The sequence below is a fragment of the Podarcis filfolensis genome (assembly GCF_964270895.1).
Source record: "Podarcis filfolensis genome assembly, chromosome: 3".
NCBI classification, from domain to species: domain Eukaryota; kingdom Metazoa; phylum Chordata; class Lepidosauria; order Squamata; family Lacertidae; genus Podarcis; species Podarcis filfolensis.
The window spans coordinates 9,821,593-9,844,958 of NC_139606.1; the positions used below are offsets into that span (position 1 = coordinate 9,821,593).

The window sequence follows — 23,366 nt, forward strand, 5'->3', positions numbered from 1 at the left end:
ATATGCGTTTTGTGCTATACTTCCACTTCCAGTGTGGTAGAGTTGCCATATTTCAAAAAGTTGTTGAGTTGTTTTTTAGGAAACCATTGAAACTGTGGTTTTTAAAAAGGTGTAGGTCATCATAAAACATCATAAAGAAACAGCCTAATGTCCGGGAAAATCTGGACATATGGCAGCCCTACAGTGTGGTATTCCAAAATACATCCCAGATGAGGTGTTGAATGTGCCTTTGCATTTGATGTGTAGTTGGTTGGGTGTTTTTTAAATGCAAATAGTATCAGCTGGGGAGGGGGAGGTACATTAATTATCGAGATTGCAGCAACTGTGGAGGGGATGATGATGATGATGATTAAAATTTCATGATCCAGAAGGAAATCCATCTCTGAAGTGGTTAATTTGCCTGGGGGGGAAATCTCCCATTTTGTGTCATGGGGGATTTCCTTCACATACAATTTAACCCCTTCAGACGGTGTGCATGTGGGAATTCCCTCAGGAATGAAGCCGGGGAGGAAAGGGTTAAATCCCCACTGCCTTCCCAATTATAGCAAGACCTCCCAGCGAGTTCAATTTGCATTTAAAAAGAACAACCTTATGCATTAATTGCAACAACACATTGAATGTTGCACACTGTTTGGCCTTCAAGCAGAAGAAGTGATTTAACAATTTCATCCGTCAGGGAGTTGAGATAACATTACAGAAGCCTGATAAGGCGGTTTCCTGGATGACTTTTCTCACTGTGCCTCTCTTTGTTTTTCTCAGTGTGGGGAATCCCTATCTAAGCCAATCATCATATTCTCCAGGGCCTTTAGATGCTATGCGCATCTAAGCAGCTCATTTTTATGTATTTACTATATTCATAATTGCCTTTCAGCCATAATGGCTCCCGAGGTGGTTCGCCATAAGAGCAAATTAAAAACAGTTCATACTTAGAAAGAACTCAAGTCTGACAAAAATAAATCCAAGCACTAACGAGGAAGGAGCCCACAAAAAAGCAACACTAGCTGGAAAACAAAACCCGGAATAAGGAAGCAAAGAAACACACCAACCAACCAACCGACCGACCGACCGACCAACCGACCAACTGAGCAACCACAAAGCAAAAAAAAGAGAGAGACACAACCCAATTGTCCCTAATCTAATATCTGGAGACATAGTGACCGCTCCCCACATTAAACAGGGGGCTCCCTTTGCATGGTCGCGTGCAGCCCCTGGACCCTGTGCGGCTCCATTAGCACAGGCTTGGCTTCGCCTCCCCCCAGGTGGGATACCTGGAGGTCTCCACCTACTTCAGTCAGCTGTCCAATCCCGCCTGGGGAAGCGTTGCCAAGATGACCAGGCCAGGTAGGGGGAGGGACTACCTGCCTACACAATGGAGGATCTTACCTGGGAATCTTCAGTTGGCTCCAGAGCTTCTCCCACCCTACCCACCCTCAGATAAGACTTATTTTGCAGGTTAACATTTTCTTTACAGGTATACGGGCGCTGCTACGTCAAGGTCGCTGTTGAAGGGCCGGTAAGGTATTCCCCTGCATTGGCAGGTTTTGCCTTTCCCATAGCAAAAGGTCACAACTTTGGTGGTATCAGGCCTTGGGCAGAATCCTTTAGTCTATCTTCCCTGAATGGGGGTGGGGGTGGCGTGCAGCCGTGACCCACGCCCCCTTCCTCTTTGCAGTGGTGATACCAGAGTTCCCTGTTAAAGGGGTTGTTTGAGGGGAGGCTTTGACCGTACGCCTAGAGGTCGTAATTGCTCTCCCCTGCGACGGCGGTGTAACAGGGGCGGCTCTCTCTGCTTGAACATATATTCTCAAGAGCCAGCCCCCCCCCCCGGATAACCCTGATGTCCCCCAGATCTCCGGCTGGGGACTGGGAGGAATAAACGCCCAATGCCTGAGCCAAGGTCTACCCACATCTGAAATATAATAAAGTTGTGGCCAATTTTAATCCCATAGCACATTGTCTTGAGTCGTTATTCCACACGAAGGGTCGCCCAGGGTTTGGGGGACTCCGCCTGTCCACACAATAGGAAAGGTAAGTTTTCATTGGAAGTAAATTCCTAGCATTTTGAAAGTGCAACTTATGCAGCCAAATGGAAGATTCCCAGTCTGCTTCATTGGCACTCTCCCCCACTTCCTGGTACTTCACCCAGGGCCTCCCCATTGGCTTTCTGTGTCCTCATTCTACCTGTTTGCCCCTCCTCCTTTGGACTGGGAATGAGTGTGGAGAAACTTCAATTTGGGGATAAGAAACAAACACGTTTATTCTGGCGTACGCCAAAATGATCTTCAGGAAATTCTATTGTTGTTATTTAGTTGTTTAGTTGTGTCCGACTCTTCGTGACTCCATGGACCAGAGCACGACAGGCACTTCTGTCTTCCACTGCCTCCCGCAGTTTGGTCAAACTCATGCTGGTAGTTTCGAGAACACTGTCCAACCATCTCGTCCTCTGTCGTCCCCTTCTCCTTGTGCCCTCAATCTTTCTCAGCATCAGGGTCTTTTCCAGGGAGTCTTCTCTTCTCATGAGGTGGCCAAAGCATTGGAGCCTCAGCTTCAGGATCTGTCCTTCCAGTGAGCACTCAGGGCTGATTTCCTTAAGAATGGATAGGTTGGATCTTCTTGCAGTCCATGGGACACTCAAGAGTCTCCTCCAGCACCATAATTCAAAAGCAACAATTCTTCGGCGATCAGCCTTTATGGTCCAGCTCTCACTTCCATACATCACTACTGGGAAAACCATAGCTTTAACCATACGGACCTTTGTTGGCAAGGTGATGTCTCTGCTTTTTAAGATGCTTTCTAGGTTTGTCATTGCTTTTCTCCCAAGAAGCAGGCGTCCTTTAATTTCGTGGCTACTGTCACCATCTGCAGTGATCATGGAGCCCAAGAAAGTAAAATCTCTAACTGCCTCCATTTCTTCCCCTTCTATTTGCCAGTTTCACAGGGCACTCACTCGCAAGAGCCCTTGACATTTTCACAGTGACACCACGTTGCGGCATGAATGGAAGGGGAAATGCAACAGGTGTAAGAGAGCTGCTTTATTCCTGGAAGGTATCTAGGTGGTTTGCAACAGATGAGTAACAACTGCGTATCTATTTCTTCATCTGGAAATTATTCCACTGGTACCAAAGATTTAATACCTGACCGCCACTCTTGAGAGGTCAGTTTCTAGAAAGCATTCAATATTGTTTTATATGCGGAGGAGAGAGTTCGTTTTCATGTCATAAAGGCATTGATTTTGGGTGTCCTCAAGTTTGTCTTGCATTTCTCGTGTCAGTATGGGTTTTTGTAGAAGTCTGTTAGGTGGCGAAAGCCTTTGGCTTGCCATGTTTTTGTAACGGGGTCTGGGTCTGAGGACATACCTGCAACTTCCAGAATCTTAAGTTGTTCTTTTTAAGAATTCTGGGCTTCCTACCCTTGTCCCACATGCAGGCAAATAAGTTGTTGAGTTGTTTTTTAGGATACCACTGAAATTGTGGTTTATTATTATTATTATTATTATTATTATTATTATTATTATTAATATATTGTATATTTATATATTTTATTGAACAATTTTAACAAACAAATTATCAATCAGTATAACCATTTACATTTTTTCTCCTCTGTTCTTTTGTTGGGATTTCCTCATTCTTCCATCCTTATGCTAACAAGACTCTTGGCGCTGTTGTAGCATACATAAATTCTTTGTTTTCTTGGCAGGTCTTGTCCTACAATGCCTAACAAAAATGCTTCTGGTTTTGTTTTGTTTTTTTACAAATGTCATTTTAAACATTTTTTTCAATTCATTGTAAATCATTTCCCAAAATTTTTCAACTTCTCTGCATTTCCACCACATATGATACATAGTACCTTCTTTTTCTTTACATTTCCAGCATATGTTTGACCCGGTTTTGTACATTTTTGCTATTTGTACTGGTGCAATATAGTAATCTATACATCATTTTCATATAGTTTTCTTTCAAAAGAGAACAATCTGTAAATTTCAAATCTACTGTGAAATTGTGGGTTTTTTAAAAGGTATAGGTCATCATAAAGCATCATAAAACAAAGAAACAGCCATGTAAAATACAGAATGAAAAAAATTACAAAAACGCCCCGAAAACACAATTTTTTGATTGACTTGCCTATGATCCAGGACAAAGCACTGCCTTTCAGAAATTTTCCCCGGATGTCAATTCTGCCTTTGAAATCCTGGAAATGTCCGGGAAAATCCAGACTTTTGGCAGCCCTACAGTGCGCTATTCCAAAATACATCCCAGATGGACGGTGTGAACCTGTTTAGCACTGTGGGGATTTTCTTAATTTGTTTTGGAGGAATCGGTTTGTACACCATGGTGGGGATATTTCCTGTTGTATCCATTTCCATGTGCACCCATTGTTTCGTTCCGTCCTCTAGAATGTATGGGATTGTGTGGCGTACTTGGTTGGCGAATGTAACTGACCTGTAGAAAAGACTCTATGAATCAAAAACAGAGATGTTGCATGCACCCTTGTTAACTAAGAAAATCCTTTAATAAAAACATCTAATATTAATAATAATAATAGTAATAATGGCATCGATTTTGTGCAGATGCTTTTAGGTTCTTTGTGTGCGCACATGAATGCATGCACAGTGCACATTTGCACCCACAGTAGGATGGATGCAAAAGACCCTGTCTTAATAAAGCCATCAATGTAGATAAATAGAATTTAAGATGGTTGGGGGAGTTTAAAAAAACACAACACAACTTAAGAGGAATAAGCTATAATGTCATTAATATCTGTCTCACTCTGGCTGTGTCAGTGTGTGTTTTTATCCAAAGCACTGCATTAAAAAAAGATTACCCTTTTCTGACCTCCTGCTCTTCCTTTTCCACCCAAGAGAAAAAGAGGAAAGTGAGCCAGCAGGCTGGAGCTCAAATATAAACAGACATGCTTTGAAGGCCTTGCGGTATGCTTTGTAGGCTTTGTGTTTCTTCAGCAAGAATTAGAATTCAGAGTAATGCGTCTGAGGGACTCTGTGACATTAAGGGAAGCGTAAGTCTAATCCAAGATATCCCAGGCCTTGGAGAGGCAACGAGCCGCACTCATGAAACTCATAATTAACTTGAAGAATAGTTCGCTACAGCAGGCAAAGGCCAAGAAACACCTGGGATCTCGATCTGAACCACTGGAAATTCAGGAATGCTGGCGTCCAAGTCTGTGATTCAGACCCACAGCAATATGTTTGAAATAGCTCAGACCAAATGTGTCCGCCTGCATTTACGTTTGTCTGAATATCAGAAGAGTGAGGCTGAAGCCATCAGTCACACACAAGGCTAGTCCTATGGAGACATGACTGTGGTGGCTTAACTATAGATGGGTCACAGTTGACCTGTGGACAGACTCCACTGAGAACTTGAAGCATGGTGTTTATGGTGAGGAGATATGGAAGCTGCTTCTGGGCACTGTTCTAAGTAGCTTATTGGTCACAGCAAACCAAGTGAAAAAAATGTGCGGATGAAGCCTTTGGACTACACTAAATAAGTATAGCTCTTCCTGGGATTGCATGTGCCATGTCCCTGAGATGCCCAAATGAGAAGCTCAAGCAATAATAATAATAATAATAATAATAATAATAATAATAATAATAATAATTTATTATTTATACCCCGCCCATCTGGCTGGGCTTCCCCAGCCACTCTGGGCAGCTTCCAAAAAAATATTAAAATACTGTAATACATCAAACATTAAAAGCTTCCCTAAACAGGGCTGCCTTCAGATGTCTTCTAAAAGTCTGGTAGTTGTTGTTCTCTTTGACATCTGGTGGGAGGGCGTTCCACAGGGAGGGCGCCACTACCGAGAAGGCCCTCTGCCTGGTTCCCTGTAACTTGGCTTCTCGCAGTGAGGGAACCACCAGAAGGCCCTCGGTGCTGGACCTCAGTGGCCGGGTTGAACGATGGGGGTGAAGATGCTCCTTCAGATATACTAGACCGAGGCTGCTTAGGGCTTTAAAGGTCAGCACCAACACTTTGAATTGTGCTCAGAAACGCAATAAACGGAAAATAAAATCTAGAGAGAAAGATTGGTAGGGGGTTTGTTGGAAGGGTAGAAAAGAAGGAGCAAATTATATGCCAAAATAATAAAAAAATGAATCCAGGAAATATTTGCTTAGGTTTTATTCATGTTGCAATATTACAGCCTGCAAGTGCATAGACTGTAGAAATCCACAGTCTAACTTTCATAAGTCCTGGTGGGAGATATCTCATGCAGAACTCATTCAAATACATCTGACAATGCTTAGACGATGATCTTTCGTTTCTTTTGCCAGTTCACGGAATCCAACAGCCACTGTTCCAAGGCATCAAGATGCTCTTCTAGCCATTTCATGACATTGAGGCACTTAACCCCCAGTGCTGTCGCTTGTGCTCTTCCTAGCTTTGGGGCAGATTTCTGAGAAGATGCTTCTCTCAGTGTGCTACACCCCTCTAGCAACTTAGTGGCAGTTGCTGTGTAGTCGGCCAATAACTGTTCTAGGATTTTAACATGGTCTTCTGGGTGCTGGATATGAATCTTTGTAGACTCTTGCCGTGAATTGCCCACACTGTTGTCCGGGATCTCCAATGCTTTGTTGAAGGTCATGAGGTCCTCCTCCAGCCACTTGTATAGGGTAGCATTTGGGTGTTTAAACCACATGTCTGCTTTGCTGATGTTTTCTTCCCAACATTTGTCATGAAGTAGGATCTCTTTGCCCAGCCTGTAGTCAGAACCTTCCATATACCTATTATGGAGCTCTTGGAGGGTCCACAAGTACATATTGAGCCATGCGGTGAGATCCTTGCTATGTTGCTCAAGCCATTCCCATAGGTTTATGACATGTTCATTCACCAACTGGTCTAAAGCCCCCAAGTGATCTTACGTCCAGTTGTCAAGTTTCTGCAGAAGAAGATCTATGGTCTTAACATGGTCCTCAAATCTTTCTCCCATTGTCTGAAGAACACAATAGATTTAAAAGAAATGACAGTGATATAGTTGACTATATTGTGTATGCAGCATAAACCTATCCACACACATAAAGGGTAAAGGGACCCCTCGATGTTAGGTCCAGTCTCGGACAATTCTGGGGTTGTGGCGCTCATCTTGCTCTATAGGCCGAGGGAGCCGGCGTTTGTCCACAGACAGCTTCCGGGTCATGTGGCCAGCATGACTAAGCCGCTTCTGGCGAAACCAGAGCAGCGCACGGAAACGCCGTTTACCTTCTCACCGGAGCGACACCTATTTATCTACTTGCACTTTGACGTGCTTTTGAACTGCTAGATTGGGAGGAGCTGGGACTGAGCAACGGGAGCTCACCCCGTTGTAGGGATTCGAACCACCGACTTTCTGATCGGCAAGCCCTGGGCTCTGTGGTTTAACCCACAGTGCCACCCGCGTCCCTTTACCCACATTTGTAAATGAAAACTACTCTTTTTAGCAGCTGACCTATTAACTGAGCAAGAACTCAGGGACAGAGCATATGTACAGCTTGCAGGAGGTCCCAGATTCAATTTCCATTTAAATGATCCTCTAGTGTCACTGTTCTCCTTGATCCTCACATTTCAACCCCCCACTTCTACAACCAATGGTTTGGATCCAGAGTACATTAACCACACTTACATAGGTCCTATAAAAATCAGTAGGACTTCAGCTGGTAATGGCTAACTTTTTACATTTATTTCAATGTGAAATGACACTTAAATAAGTGTGATTACCTTGGTTTGGATCCAGTCCAAATGTTTGGTTGTACTAGAAGCAGATCTTTTGCGGAAAACAAGGATTTTGGAGTGGGTTGTTGGACATCAGACTTATAAAGTTTCAGACTACGCATTAATACATTTTGTGATTTGTTCCTCCATTTTGTTTTAAGTAACACAAAGCAATCTCTGACCAACTGCCTGAGTGCGAAACAGGGCAGGTGGGAGAGACTTATTAACTGATAAGAACATAGTATGAGCCCTACTAAATCAGACAAGAGGCCTATAATATAGTATAGTATCCTGTTTATCAACATGGCTACCCAGAACCCTCTTTGACCACATGTGATCTCTTCAGGTGGAGAGATCCCTCTCTTGCATGCATGCATTGCTGGGCACCCACAATCTGGGGCCCAAATCACACCACTTCTGTTGTGGATAGAGAGAGGAAGATTACCTGCCTCTTCAGCCATGTATTCCATAAATCTATGCAAATCAATATATTTGGAACACTGGAATGCTTATACAAAACCAAGACATAAACATCTATTGCCCTGTATGTTCTAACAAGCCATACCTGCAGAGACTGGTACCATGAGTGACTATCAGAAGGATCTTTCCAGCTTCTCCCTGGCTCTGGGAATGAATATAATAAATAAATAAATGCATTTTTATTTATACCCCACCCTTCCCGGTTCAAAAACCGGGCTCAGGGCGGCTAACAACAAATTGAAAACACTTTTTAAATGACCAGGCACTTGTTGTGTCTCCTTTTCTTACAGCACTGAAAGTAACTTTCAATAGCATACTCAAAAGAATCAGTTGTCGTTTTCTGTATGAATCCTGTTCTGATTCATGGAAATTATTCTGCAGTTTTCCGTAAAGAGACGTTGATTGTGCAACTTCAGTTCAAGGTGTGTTGAAATGGAGGCACCTAAGCTGTTATGCGCAAATGGAGAGATGCCCAAGAGATCTCGACAGCTGCGTCTGCGTTCTTTATTTACAGCTTTTCCGCTTTTGCCAGATACGAAACACATACAAAAATAACACTCTAAAAATAAACATGGCGCATACAATTTCTACATGGGAGGCGCCAACTATGGAATTCTTTCTCCCATTCACTGAGCGTATAAAGCAAACATCCCAGTTGAGCATAATGCAATGATGAATCACGGCTTCACAGCCAGAACACATTTTATCCTGTGCAAGCTATCGGCACAATCCACTCCATGCCCTGTTCCTGAGCAGTCACTATGCAAACACTATTCTCTGCGCATAGGAATGGGGCTGTTGGGTTCAGCAGTAGGAGTATCTTCAAAGAACACCCTGCTGGGATGGAAATTAAGGGATCGTCTCCTATGCCTTTACAGTGGTACCTTGGGGTAAGAACTTAATTTGTTCTGGATGTCCATTCTTAACCTGAAACTGTTCTTAACCTATGGTACCACTTTAGCTAATGGGGCCTCCCGCTGCTGCTGCCGCCGTGCCGCTGCCGCGCAATTTCTGTTCTCATCCTGAAGTAAAGTTCTTAACTCGAAGTATTATTTCTGGGTTAGTAGAGTCTGTAACCTGAAGCGTCTGTAACCCGAGGAACCGCTGTAATGGTTTACAGTCCAATCCTGCACATGTTTATGCAGATATAAACCCCACTGAACTCAATGAAACCTTCCCTGATGCAAGTATGTGTGGGACAGCAGCCCTCCTCCCCACTGTGGTCCCAAGGAAGTACCCTCCGTCCCCAGTGCTCAATCCGCTGTTAGTCCCAGAAGGTAGCTTCTGTTGACACTGCGATCTAATAATTTTAGCAGGCAGAGTTAACTTTCAAGACTTGGCTGCAGCAAAAGTAAATGACACTCACCAGGAATGAGCATAATGAAATGCAGTGCCAGAAGTAGTGGCAGGAGCATGACGAATGAATGTGCACCTGTAAGTTGCGGGGAGAGAGAAAGAATTTAGCATGAACAAGACCTAGAATGCGGCCGAAAGGTTGAACGTTCCATTCTGATCACTTCAGAATCATCAACCGTCATTTTCTGGAAAGGCAGTGCAAGTTGTCAGGCGTACTACAGCCAAAATTAATTTCTCCCTAGCTGAAAGATCAATGCACCGTATTTTTCACTCCATAAGACGCACCTGACCATAAGATGCACCTAATTTTTACAGGGGGAATGCAAGAAAAAAATATTCTTTAAAGGGAGCGCTGCGCAGAGGCTGTATGCATCCCAGGCTCTGCTCAGTGCTCCCTTTCACGAGCCGCGTGGAGCGTGATTGCGGCGAATGCAGGCTTTTTCCTGAGGAGGGAGAAGGGCAGCCTGTCACTGATGGGCTGCCCTTCTCCCTCCTCGGGGAAAAGCCCCCAAGAGTCATACACATGCTCCGCGTGGCTCGTGAAAGGGAGCGCAGCTCTTGCGGGCTTTTCCGGGAGGTGGGAGAAGGGACTGAGGGGCTAAGCCAGAAGCTAGAACAACAAGAGGGAGTGCTGTGCAGCGATCCCTCTTGCTGTTCTGGCTTCTGGGATAGCTGCGCAGCCTGCATTTGCTCCATAAGATGCACACACATTTCCCCTTACTTTTTAGGGAAAAAGTGCATCTTATAGACTGAAAAATACGGTATTTATTTATTTCGCGACTGCTTTACATGAAAGCAAAGCAAAGCAAAGCAAAAGCACCTCTAAGCAGCTGGCAACCTATATTAAAGAATCAAATAGAACGTTCCAAAATTTCAAAACATTACAAAGAAAAAACACAATCAGAAATATTCTGCCTCTGGATACCAGTACTGATGCATTCAGGTTCTGCTTGTAGGCATCTCATAGAATCATAGAATCATAGAGTTGGAAGAGACCACAAGGGCCATCGAGTCCAACCCCCTGCCAAGCAGGAAACACCATCAGAGCACTCCTGACATATGGTTGTCAAGCCTCTGCTTAAAGACCTCCAAAGAAGGAGACTCCACCACACTCCTTGGCAGCAAATTCCACTGTCGAACAGCTCTTACTGTCAGGAAGTTCTTCCTAATGTTTAGGTGGAATCTTCTTTCTTGTAGTTTGGATCCATTGCTCCGTGTCCGCTTCTCTGGAGCAGCAGAAAACAACCTTTCTCCCTCCTCTATGTGACATCCTTTTATATATTTGAACATGGCTATCATATCACCCCTTAACCTCCTCTTCTCCAGGCTAAACATGCCCAGCTCCCTTAGCCGTTCCTCATAAGGCATCGTTTCCAGGCCTTTGACCATTTTGGTTGCCCTCCTCTGGACACGTTCCAGTTTGTCAGTGTCCTTCTTGAACTGTGGTGCCCAGAACTGGACACAGTACTCCAGGTGAGGTCTGACCAGAGCAGAATACAGTGGCACTATTACTTCCCTTGATCTAGATGCTATACTCCTATTGATGCAGCCCAGAATTGCATTGGCTTTTTTAGTTGCCGCGTCACACTGTTGGCTCGTCAAGTTTGTAGTCAACCAAGACTCCTAGATCCTTTTCACATGTACTGCTCTCAAGCCAGGTGTCACCCATCTTGTATTTGTGCCTCTCATTTTTTTTGCCCAAGTGCAATACTTTACATTTCTCCCTGTTAAAATTCATCTTGTTTGTTTTGGCCCAGTTCTCTAATCTGTCAAGGTGTCTCATAGGCGTCGGTTGGTCACTGAGAGAAGAGGATGCTGGAAGAGATGAGCCATCAGCCTGATCCACCAGGATTTGGCAGGGATGCTGTGCTGGTCCTGTGAGTTACCCGAGAGGCGAGGTCCAAGTCCAGTCTGTGGTCAAAGGTGCAACATGGAGGCAGTCCGTAGTAGATGTAGCTGGTCAGGTCAGGGATTCGGGTGAAGTCAGGAACAGACAAGCAAGCAGGGAGCCAGGGCGGGTCAGGAGCTCAGGCAGGAAAGCAGGACAGGGTTCAGGCAGGAACTAGCAACCAACAATGTTGCTCCTGCAACTTGGGACTGGGGCTGGCCGGCTTTTATCTGCCCTGAGGCATAGGGCTGCCCCGATCCTCTGGTGACTCGCCTCCCCTGGCCTGGAGGCGAGCACTCCTCCTACGGGAACTTAGTTCCCTCCGCCTCTCTGCCCTGAGCCTCTGCAGCTCAGGAGAGGCTGGAGGGTTACCGGACTCAGAGGCAACCTCAGCTTCCTCTGACGGGGCTGAGAGTGGAGCACCTGCAGGCCATGGGTCCTCCATCACCTCAGGAGCCAGAGCAGACTCAGCTGATGCCTGCACCTGAGGATCCAGCACAGGTGAGGCTCATGCCCCAGCCCCAGCCCCAGCCCCAGCTCAGCTGGTTCTGGAGGCGGGGACTCCTTTGCAGGCTGGGATCCCTCAGGTTCAGCATCCGAGTTCAAATCCCAGGCCATCACAGATGCAGACTCTGCCGCTTTTGGCAGGGATTGGATCCACCACCATGTGATGCTAGGCGGTCTTGCTCACATGCCAAATAGCTCCGTGGTAGAGCATCTGCTGCTTTTGTAGAAGGTCCCAAGTTCAAAACCCAGTATCTCCAGATAGGACCCAAATTTGAAACCCTGGAGAACCACTGACCTTTGGTGCTGACCTTTAAAGCCCTAAACGGCTTCGGTCCAGTATACCTGAAGGAGCGTCTCCACCCCCATCACTCTGCCCGGACGCTGAGGTCCAGCGCCGAGGGCCTTCTGGCGGTTCCCTCATTGCGAGAAGCAAAGCTACAGGGAACCAGGCAGAGGGCCTTCTTGGTAGTGGCGCCCTCCCTGTGGAACGCCCTTCCAGCAGATGTCAAAGCGATAAACAACTACCTGACATTCAGAAGACATCTTAAGGCAGCCCTGTTCAGGGAAGTTTTTAACGTGTGATATTTTACTGTATTTTTTGGTTTTTATGGAAGCCGCCCAGAGTGGCTGGGGAGGCACGGCCAGATGGGCGGGGTATAAATAATAAATTATTATTATTATTATTATTATTATTATTATTATTATTATTATTATTATTATCACTGCACTGGTCTCACTTGGTATAAGGCAGATTCCTATGTTCCGATTTTCCCAAAACCTTTTCTGAGACCAGCCCTTACATTTTTGATGTACGCTCTTATTAGGTAAGAAAAATCAGAGCCTCTGTTCTATTCCTAATTAAGAAACAATAATCTTTCAAGTTCAAGTTCAAGTTCTATTGCGGCAAAAGCCAGTAACACTAAACACCACAAGATCAAACAAAAAGAGATCAACAACAACATCAGAAAAGAAAAAAAAAAGATTACACAAGGGAACTTCGCAGTGTGCCATTCAACAGAAGAGATTTACGCTTCCTGATTACTAAAGTGCAAAATTTGGCCACCTCATATGATATTGAGCTTGAGGAATCTTCCAGAAGGTATTGTCGTAGAATTTCGGGGGAGGATTCCAAATAATGTTGTAGGGGTATAAATTTTGATAAAAGCGGCAAAATAAGTTGAACTCGTTCTTCACTATAAAATTCGCAAAATAGAAGGATGTGTGTGACAGATTCTACCTTATTAGACATACAGGGGCAGAGACGCGCATGCATTGGTACCCGCGTGAACAATAATCTTTTATCTATACTGGATGTATTCAATTTAGCCCAGAGTCTTACTCGTGAAACTGAATAAAAGGCAGCCTTCAAATCAATGAAGGCTGCATATAAGACCCCACGGGTTTTCTTGCGTATTTGTCAATAAGATGTGCTAAGAGAAAACAGTGATCTATGGTAGATCTGCCTTGCCTAAATCCAGCTTGCTCCTCTGCCAAGATAGCCTCAGCGTCCATCCAACTAGTTAATTTGATATAGAGGTGTTTTGCATATATATATATATATATATATATATATATATATATATATATATATCTGCATACCTTGGTTCTCAAATGCCGAAAACCTGGAAGTAAGTGTTCCGGTTTTCGAACGTTTTTCGGAAGCTAAACATCCGATGCGGCTGTTGGCTACTGTTTCCGGAGCACCTGCACCAATCAGAAGCTGTGCCTTGGTCTTTGAACATTTCGGAGGTCAAACGAAGGGGGGAAGAGCTCAGTTGAAGCAATGCCATTAACTTAAAAGGAAGCGTACAGAGGCTGCTCACTGTGAGTATTGAACCAAGACTCTCTAAGAGCTACGAACATGAGTTTGACCAAACTGCGGGGGGCAGTGGAAGATAGGAGGGCCTGGCGTGCTCTGGTCCAGGGGGTCACGAAGAGTCGGACACGACTAAACAACTAAACAACAACAACAAGAGCTTCCTTGTCTACTTCCTTGGCTGTCTGCCGTGAGAGGGGGGAGGGTCAGAATTCAATGAACCTGACACCAAATGATAATGAATGTTCAATACAGACATTGTCTAACCTCCATATTAGCTTAGGCAGGCAAAACTGGATGACTGCTCGGTAAAAAGGTCATCTGGAGAAGCCTCTAGTGTGGAAGCAGAACATGCATGCTTTGCACCTGAACAAGGATTTGAATGTGGGTCTACCAGGTCTAAAGTCTAGCCAACTAGCCTTGGTCCAGTATACCTGAAGGAGCATCTCCACCCCCATCGTTCAGCCTGGACACTGAGGTCCAGCTCTGAGGGCCTTCTGGTGGTTCCCTCGCTGTGAGAAGCCAAGTTACAGGGAACCAGGCAGAGGGCCTTCTCGGTAGTGGCGCCCGCCCTGTGAAACGCCCTCCCACCAGATGTCAAAGAGAAAAACAACTACCAGACTTTTAGAAGACATCTGAAGGCAGCCCTATTTAGGGAAGCTTTAAATGTTTAATATATTATTGTATTTTAATATTCTGTTGGAAGCTGCCCAGAGTGGCTGAGGAAACCCAGCCAGATGGGTGGGGTATAAATAATAAATTATTTTTATTTTTATTATTTTTATCCCCCCTCCAAAAGATTTCACCTTGTTCTGCTTTTTTGCTTTATAAACCTCCTGGTTATGCACATCCCCACCTGCTCATTCACCACCACCTACAACTTGAGAAAGACTTCTGCCTGGGAGTGGGAGAGCAGCTGTCAATCAGAGTCGACGATACGAGGCTAGACAGATCCGTATGTCTAACAGTAAGGGGCCATATCATCATAACCTAGATATAGCGCAGCCTGCTAAACCTCAGACTTGAAAGCCTAGGCAGAGTTGCGGGAGCCATGCTGCCAGAATAAACCACCAGCATCTGTTCCCAATCCCAACACTCCCAAATTTCCACAGCACCCTTGCATGTCTTGCCTCTAATGAGCCTTGCAGAGGCCTTCGTGCCTCATTCACTGAGGATGAAGAATGCACTTTGCATCTGCTCTCTGGCTTGTGAAGACAAGTTCACTGAAGTTCTGTGTGGGAAGAGGCAGTCGTGCACGTTGTTCTCTTGGCCCCCAATGCAGTCATTCCACATATTTGTTATGAAAGAGGGAGAAAAACTTTTCTCTAACCACCTTCTCCACACCGGGCTTCATTTTATACACCTCGGTTGTGTACTTGCTTACTTGCTTTTCCTCCAAACTAAAATGCCTCAAAGGTCACAAGCTTTTCTTGTCAGGAACTGCTAAATTCTGGAGTTGGGTGAGAAAGTAGGTACTCATTGTACCCCTTCTCTGTACAGTGGTACCTCGGGTTACATACGCTTCAGGTTACATACACTTCAGGTTGCAGACTCCGCGAACCCGGAAATAGTACCTTGGGTTAAGAACTTTGCTTCAGGATGAGAACAGAAATTGTCCGTAGGCACGGTAGCAGCGGGAGGCCCCATTAACTAAGGTGGTGCTTCAGGTTAAGAACAGTTTCAGGTTAAGAACGGACCTCCGGAATGAATTAAATACTTAACCCGAGGTACCACTGTACAGCCTTTTTGATGTTACTCTTTCTTAATGGTGCCTGGAACACCTTCAGGCAGTGGTGCCTAACATGCCTCTGCTCAGGTCTGGATTTAGGTTTGATGAGGCCCTAAGCTACTGAAGGTAAAGGGTAAAGGGACTCCTGACCATTAGGTCCAGTTGCTGACGACTCGGGTTGTGGCGCTCATCTCACTTTATTGGCCGAGGGAGCTGGAGTACAGCTTCCGGGTCATGTGGTGAACCAGAGCAGCGCACGGAAACGCTGAAAGCCCTTTATATGTCCAGCTGTCCTTTGTCAACAACAAATTGTCACTGCTTTTTGTGTTGCATATATGCTATATGGCATGGGTAGGCAAACTAAGGCCCGGGGGCCGGATCTGACCCAATCACCTTCTCAATCCGGCCTGCGGATGGTCCGGCAATCAGCGTGTTTTTACATGAGTAGAATGTGTCCTTTTATTTAAAATGCATCTCTGGGTTATTTGTGGGGCCTGCCTGGTGTTTTTACAGGAGCAGAATGTGTGTTTTTATTTAAAATACATCTCTGGGTTATTTGCGGGGCATAGGAATTTGTTTGTTCCTTTTCCCCCCAATAAAGATATAGCCCCCCCCAAGGTCTGAGGGACAGTGGACCGGCCCCCTGCTGAAAAAAATTTGCTGACCCCTTCTATATGGTAATTTATGGCCCTAATAGGTGTCTAAAGCCATTTGCACATAACAAATATGTATTTTATCAAAATAATTGTTGAACTGAAATACAATTAAGAAGAAGTTACAGATAGGTAGCCGTGTTGGTCTGCCATAGTCAAAACAAAAAAATTTTTTCCCCCTTCCAGTAGCACCTTAAAGACCAACTAAGTTAGTTCTTGGTATGAGCTTTCGTGTGCATGCACACTTCTTCAGATACACTGAAACAGAAGTTGCCAGATCCTTCTATATAGTGAGAAGGTGGGGAGGGGTATTACTCAGAAGGGTGGTGGGAATGGGTGGTTGGCAGATAGCTGAGATGAGCCTGTTGACGACTCTTAACGACTGCAATAGGTCTTACAGGAAAAAGCAAGGGGTGAGGAGGTGAAAAATGGCTTTGTCATGTATAATGAGATAAGAATCCAATGTCTTTGTTCAGACCAGGTCTCTCCATGGTTTTAAGTTTGGTAATGAGTTGCAATTCAGCAGCTTCTCTTTCCAGTCTATTTCTGAAATTCCTTTGTAGTAATACAGCTACTTTGAGATCTTGTATAGAATGTCCTGGGAGATTGAAGTGTTCTCCTACTGGTTTCTCTGTCTTGTGATTCTTGATGTCCGATTTATGTCCGTTTATTCTTTGGCGTAAGGTTTGGCCTGTTTGTCCAATATAGAGAGCATGGCTATGGTCCTTTCGGTGTCTTCGCCACTCAGCTCCCAAGCAACGCCTCCATCTTCCTCCTGACGTCAGAGCTGAGCTGGTGGTGGAACTCATTACACAACCACTCATGCAGCCCCATCCATCTCTGTGGCTTCAAAGTTGGGAAGAAAGATTTCTGCTCATTACACTCACCAGAGAGTGGTGTTGAGTGTAAGAGTAGTGAGTAGCTAAGAACATCAGTTCATATATATATGACTGACACCCTTCTTAGGAAATTAAACCAGTGTCCAGACTTTAGCATTCAAAAGCTTTACTTGCATAAACTTATGGTTGTAGATGAATTAAAGCATCTTATTTACAGCCATCTTATTTACAGCAATGGGCCTTAGAAAACACTGCAAATAACAAGGCCAGTGGAAGTGATGGTATTCCAGCTGAACTATTTAAAATTTTAAAAGATGATGCTGTTAAGGTGCTACACTCAATATGCCAGCAAGTTTGGAAAACTCAGCAGTGGCCAGAGGATTGGAGAAGATCAGTCTACATCCCAATCCCAAAGAAGGGCAGTGCTAAAGAATGCTCCAACTACCGCACAATTGCACTCATTTCACACGCTAGCAAGGTTATGCTTAAAATTCTACAAGGAAGGCTCAAGCAGTATGTGGACCGAGAACTCCCAGAAGTGCAAGCTGGATTTAGAAGAGGCAGAGGAACCAGAGACCAAATTGCAAACATGCGCTGGATTATGGAGAAAGCCAGAGAGTTCCAGAAAGACATCTACTTCTGCTTCATTGACTATGCAAAAGCCTTTGACTGTGTTGACCACAGCAAACTATGGCAAGTTCTTAAAGAAATGGGAGTGCCTGATCACCTCATCTGTCTCCTGAGAAATCTCTATGTGGGACAAGAAGCTACAGTTAGAACTGGATATGGAACAACTGATTGGTTCAAAATTGGGAAAGGAGTACGACAAGGCTGTATATTGTCTCCCTGGTTATTTAACTTATATGCAGAATTCATCATGCGAAAGGCTGGGCTGGATGAATCCCTAGCCGGAATTAAGATTGCTGGAAGAAATATCAACAACCTCAGATATGCAGATGACACAACCTTGATGGCAGAAAGTGAGGAGGAATTAAAGAACCTTTTATTGAGGGTAAAAGAGGAGAGCGCAAAATATGGTCTGAAGCTCAACATCAAAAAAACGAAGATCATGGCCACTGGTCCCATCACCTCCTGGCAAATAGAAGGAGAAGAAATGGAGGCAGTGAGAGATTTTACTTTCTTGGGTTCCATGATCACTGCAGATGGTGACAGCAGCCACGAAATTAAGAGACGCCTGCTTCTTGGGAGGAAAGCAATGACCAACCTAGACAGCATCTTAAAAAGTAGAGACATCACCTTGCCAACAAAGGTCCGTATAGTAAAAGCTATGGTTTTCCCAGTAGTGATGTATGGAAGTGAGAGCTGGACCATAAAGAAGGCTGATCGTCGAAGAATTGATGCTTTTGAATTATGGTGCTGGAGGAGACTCTTGAGAGTCCCATGGACTGCAAGAAGATCAAACCTATCCATTCTTAAGGAAATCAGCCCTGAGTGCTCACTGGAAGGACAGATCCTGAAGCTGAGGCTCCAATACTTTGGCCACCTCATGAGAAGAGAAGACTCCCTGGAAAAGACCCTGATGTTGGGAAAGATGGAGGGCACAAGGAGAAGGGGACGACAGAGGACGAGATGGTTGGATAGTGTCTTCGAAGCTACAAACATGAGTCTGACTAAACTGCGGGAGGCAGTGGAAGACAGAAGTGCCTGGCGTGCTCTGGTCCATGGGGTCACGAAGAGTCGGACATGACTAAACGACTAAACAACAACATTTACAGCCATGGGACATGGGTGGCGCTGTGGGTTAAACCACAGAGCCTAGGACTTGCCGATCAGAAGGTTGGCGGTTCGAATCCCCATGGCGGGGTGAGCTCCCGTTGCTCTGTCCCAGCTCCTGCCAACCTAGCAGTTCGATAGCACATCAAAGTGCAAGTAGATAAATAGGTACCACTCTGGCGGGAAGGTAAATGGCATTTCCGTGCGCTGCTCTGGTTCGCCAGAAGCGGCTTAGTCATGCTGGCCACATGACCCGGAAGCTGTACGCCGGCACCCTCGGCCAGTAAAGCGAGATGAGCACCGTAACCCCAGAGTCGGCCACGACTGGACCTAATGGTCAGGGGTCCCTTTACCTATATACAGTCATATGCTTCTCCAAGCATGGGCTTACAGTCTCTTCTAACTTCCAAAAAACTGTATTTTCCTCCCTTTCCAGAGCTCAGCACTCAGCCTTCCGTATCTCCATTAGCAGCTCCTATGAGAGATTTCAACTTTCACCCTCTCTTGCAGCTTTGCTCTCTTTCTTTCAAGCAGAGAAGAAACACTCCAGCGCTCTGTTCAACTTGGCAGTGTTCACAGTGGATTCTAAAACACAGTCCTCTTGCTTCACATAAAATGGAATCTCTCCTTCACTAGATACCGTACTTCCCATGTGACCAATGTTGGCCAATCACACGAAAACCACTAGAGAACTCTCTAGAATTCAGTTACCAACCAATCAAATTTAAACACATATTAATGCATACAAGCATTTACAATGTCAGTGATTTAAATTACTATACTTGACAAGTGGTTGCCCACTTGCCATGGTGAACATGGTGAATGTGTTTGCTTGAACTTTGTCCACCATGTTCTCTTCATTCTTGACAAGAGCAGACCAATCCATTTTATTCAACAGTCCAAAGCTGGGCATCACCTTTTATATTAAAATCTGATTTTCAAAATCCTGGCCAGGTTTCTTTGATACCAGCCCAATATGTGTCATTAAATTATTCACCGAAGGTTCATACAGTGCTGACATTTCATCTCAATCACACCTCTTTATTCCTCATATTAAGTTTCCCCCAAAAGGATATTGGCGATAGCAGTATGGGATTTCATTCCATATGGCAAAGCATACTGGATTACATCCTTGAGAAACACTTTATTCTGGTTATCAGTGCCTCTGCATGAGATCTGTCAGGAGCATCATTCAAGATATAACTTCATCTCACCACGAAAGAAGTTTCAGTACCAGAAAGCAGGTTTTAGAATTGCACCCAAGGCAATCAGAAAAAAGAAGGCATTAGGTAGATTTTGCAACCTTGCAAGAGTTCTGTGACAAACTCTGTAAAAACAGCAAAATAGAATCTGTGATCACATTGATTTCTAAATCCTAAGAATGGAGATTTGTTTTCCTTTGTTCTTGTGAAACCCAGTTTATTACTGTAGCCGTCTTAAGATGTAGAGCACGACGTTAACTACGATTGTAAAGACATACAGTGGTACCTCGGGTTACAGACGCTTCAGGTTACAGACCCCGCTAACCCAGAAATAGTACCTCGGGTTAAGAACTTTGTTTCAGGATGAGAAGAGAAATCGTGCGGCGGCAGCGCGACAGCAGCGGGAGGCCCCATTAGCTAAAGTGGTGCTTCAGGTTAAGAACAGTTTCAGGTTAAGAATGGACCTCCTGAACGAATTGAGTTCTTAACCCGAGGTACCACTGTATTGATGTTTCTGAAAAGTCACTCAGGATTTCCACCCTGACTTAATATTATGTTGATGCCTAAAAGAAATTTATTGCTCATGTCAATCCAAAGGAATCAATCACCTGCGCATATAGTAGAATAAAATAAACTCCTGTTCTTAGTTCATCCTAATGGTTTTTACTTTTAATGTTGGTATGCATAAAAGGTGATCCTGAAACCCTAACAGGTAACATATAATAATACAGATGATATTCTTATAGCTTTATATAAATTTTCCATATTTGATGGTTAAGTGCATTATATTGCCACATTCTCCCTCCCTTACTCATTCCTACATGAGTTAAAAGAATACCTAAATACACCTTGATTCACGGAGTGTAGGACTATCAGATATGACAGATCAATGGGACTTTCTTATTATGGATTTTATGGTTGCATTTCATACATTGCTCCTCTGATGTTCTGAGATATCTATCTATCTATCTATCATCTATCTATCATCTATCTATCATCTATCTATCATCTATATCTATATATCTATATCTATATCTATATCTATATCTATATCTATATCTATATCTATATCTATATCTATATCTCATCTATATCTATATCTATATCTATATCTATATCTATATCCATGTCTTTATCTATATCTATATCTATATCTATATCTATCATCTATCATCTATCATCTATCATCTATCATCTATCATCTATCATCTATCATCTATCATCTATCATCTATCATCTATCATCTATCATCTATCTATTGCTCATATTTTACATCCATAAGAAGCTGCCTTTCACCAAGCGAGAACATTAGTCCATTTATCTCAGTGGTGCTGTCTACACACTTGACTGACAGTGGCTCTCCAGAACAAGTCTTGCCTGGAGATGCTGGGGACTGAGCCATTTCCAATCAAAGTATGGGTTGTGTCAGGAAGGTAGCTCACCTGAGCGCAGGGGAACAGTCAGACTCAAAAATTGAGCTAAGTGAAAAGGGGACCGACTCTGCAGATGAGAGCTGGCTGACAGAGCTGAGAAGGGACAGTTTGACCCCCCATCCCATAGAGGATGCTGTTAGCTCTCAAGAAGTGGGAGAGTTGGGAGGCAGCCAGAGAGTTGCTAGGCAATCAGCAGATAAGCAGAATACTGAGACTGCGTCAAGTGAAAGTGGGGAGGGAGAAGGCTAGCCTCTCAGTCCCCGTTCTAGGAGACTGGATAAGATCAGAGGACAACGGAAAGGCAAGAGGGGAAGGGTGGGAATTAGGTGCCCTTCCTGCTGTGGGAGGGACGAAGATTCAGACCGACCAACTATCGTCAATACGAGCAGGCGAGGAGCCGTGCTCTGGATGTGGTTTTTTTGGTAAATAGACGTATATAAAACTGCTGGAGAGTCATTACTTCTTATCCGGACTTGCTTGCCTGCCTGAGATCACTACAGGTTGGACCACTGGGTCAGGGTCCTTCACGTTATCATATATGCCACCCGAAGCTTCCTGTGAGCCATTCTTTGTGAGAGGCATGAATTTAGCAAACACACCAATATTCCGAAGCATTAGACTTCAGAACGCAAGATACCGGGGAGGAACAAGGGACTTCGAAACAGCAGCAGTCTTCATGTTTGGCTTGTGAGCATACGAGAAACATCTGGCTGACCTTGTTGGAACGGTGGAAGAGATAGGTCTTTGGTTTGATCCAGCCAGCCCCTTATGGTTTTCGGTAAATATATAAACCAGCTGCTCACCATTAGGCTTAATCCTGCACATTAGACTAATTCAATTTGAGGACGCTTCCTCTTCCCTCCCCACCACTTCAAAAATTATCAGCTGCTGCTACCACACCAGTTCCATCCAGGGGCAGCAGCACAACAACCTTCTTGTTGTGTCTCTGAGCAAGTAATCTTTGGGGAGGAGTAGCCAGGCTCAAGATGCTTAATCGTGTGGCCAGCAGTATTGGTAGGGCTGTGTGCCTAGAAAAGGCGTACCTTGATAGCCAATTCTGCTCTTTTTGAGGCTGCCAAATGTTCTTTCTCTCTCTCTGTCGGTTATTGTTTTGGGCAAGCAGACGTCATTGGCATTGGTGAATTATTTCGATTAGAATTTCAAGATCAGACATAAAGGTCATTTTCCACTTCAAGGAAAAACACAAAGACACACAGGGGTGGGGTGGGGTGGGGGGAAGGATGTGTGTGTGTGTGTGGGTAGTCTAGGTGGGGGGAAGTGGAAACAGAACTGATATTTGGAAAGTGGGGAAATATGTTTAGAATGTTTTGTTGGGGTATGGGGAAGGGAAAAGCAGGATTTTTTTGCCAGAGAGTCCTTCCACTTTGCTGCTGGCGTGTCTCAAAGGCTTCTATTCCAGAATGTCTGCAACTGAATGAATCACACCATGCTCTCGGGAAGTCTTGCAACTTTTTGTTATTCTATACAGGGCATCAGACATCACCTGGAAATGCAGGGAGTGGAAAACTTTGCCATTCCTAAAGCTCACCTCATTATACCACAGCATGCAATTAGCCATGTGTATGCGTTTAATAGCTCCCTGGACACCATGTGTGCATGAGAGAGAAAAACTCAAGTACGCTTGTACAATATTCACAACATTACTCGCTGTTGACAGTGTGGCTGTTTTGGAGATTAACATACTAACTAGATTTTTTTTTAAGGGGTCACGGCCAACAAGATTGGTTTCTTGAAGGAAAAAGCAATGCGGGCTAGCTCATTGCTGCTTTATTAAAAAAAAAAATCTGAAAGAAAAGCATTTATTTTTTATTTTATTTCAGACAAATCTTTACAAAGGCAGAACCTTGAATCTCTGCTGGTCCTTTACCACAATCTATTATTACTTCTTTGTCCTCTTTATAATATTGTGGGATGGGACCTTTAGGTGAATATGCTGTTTTAAACTTCTGTTTACACTTGTAAGTCACTCTGAGACGTTTTATAGATTATGCAACAAATAAACGTGGTT

At 44.3% G+C, this 23,366-nt stretch overlaps 1 long non-coding RNA gene across 1 annotated transcript; it reads right to left on the reverse strand.

Moving 5' to 3' along the window:
• Nucleotides 1-6,119: 6,119 nt before the first annotated feature.
• Nucleotides 6,120-9,632, reverse strand: LOC310758962. Its single transcript, XR_014546135.1, has 3 exons — nt 9,547-9,632; nt 8,266-8,324; nt 6,120-6,945 (listed from the first exon to the last, which is right to left on the reverse strand). It is a non-coding gene; the product is annotated as an uncharacterized lncRNA (long non-coding RNA).
• Nucleotides 9,633-23,366: the final 13,734 nt, after the last annotated feature.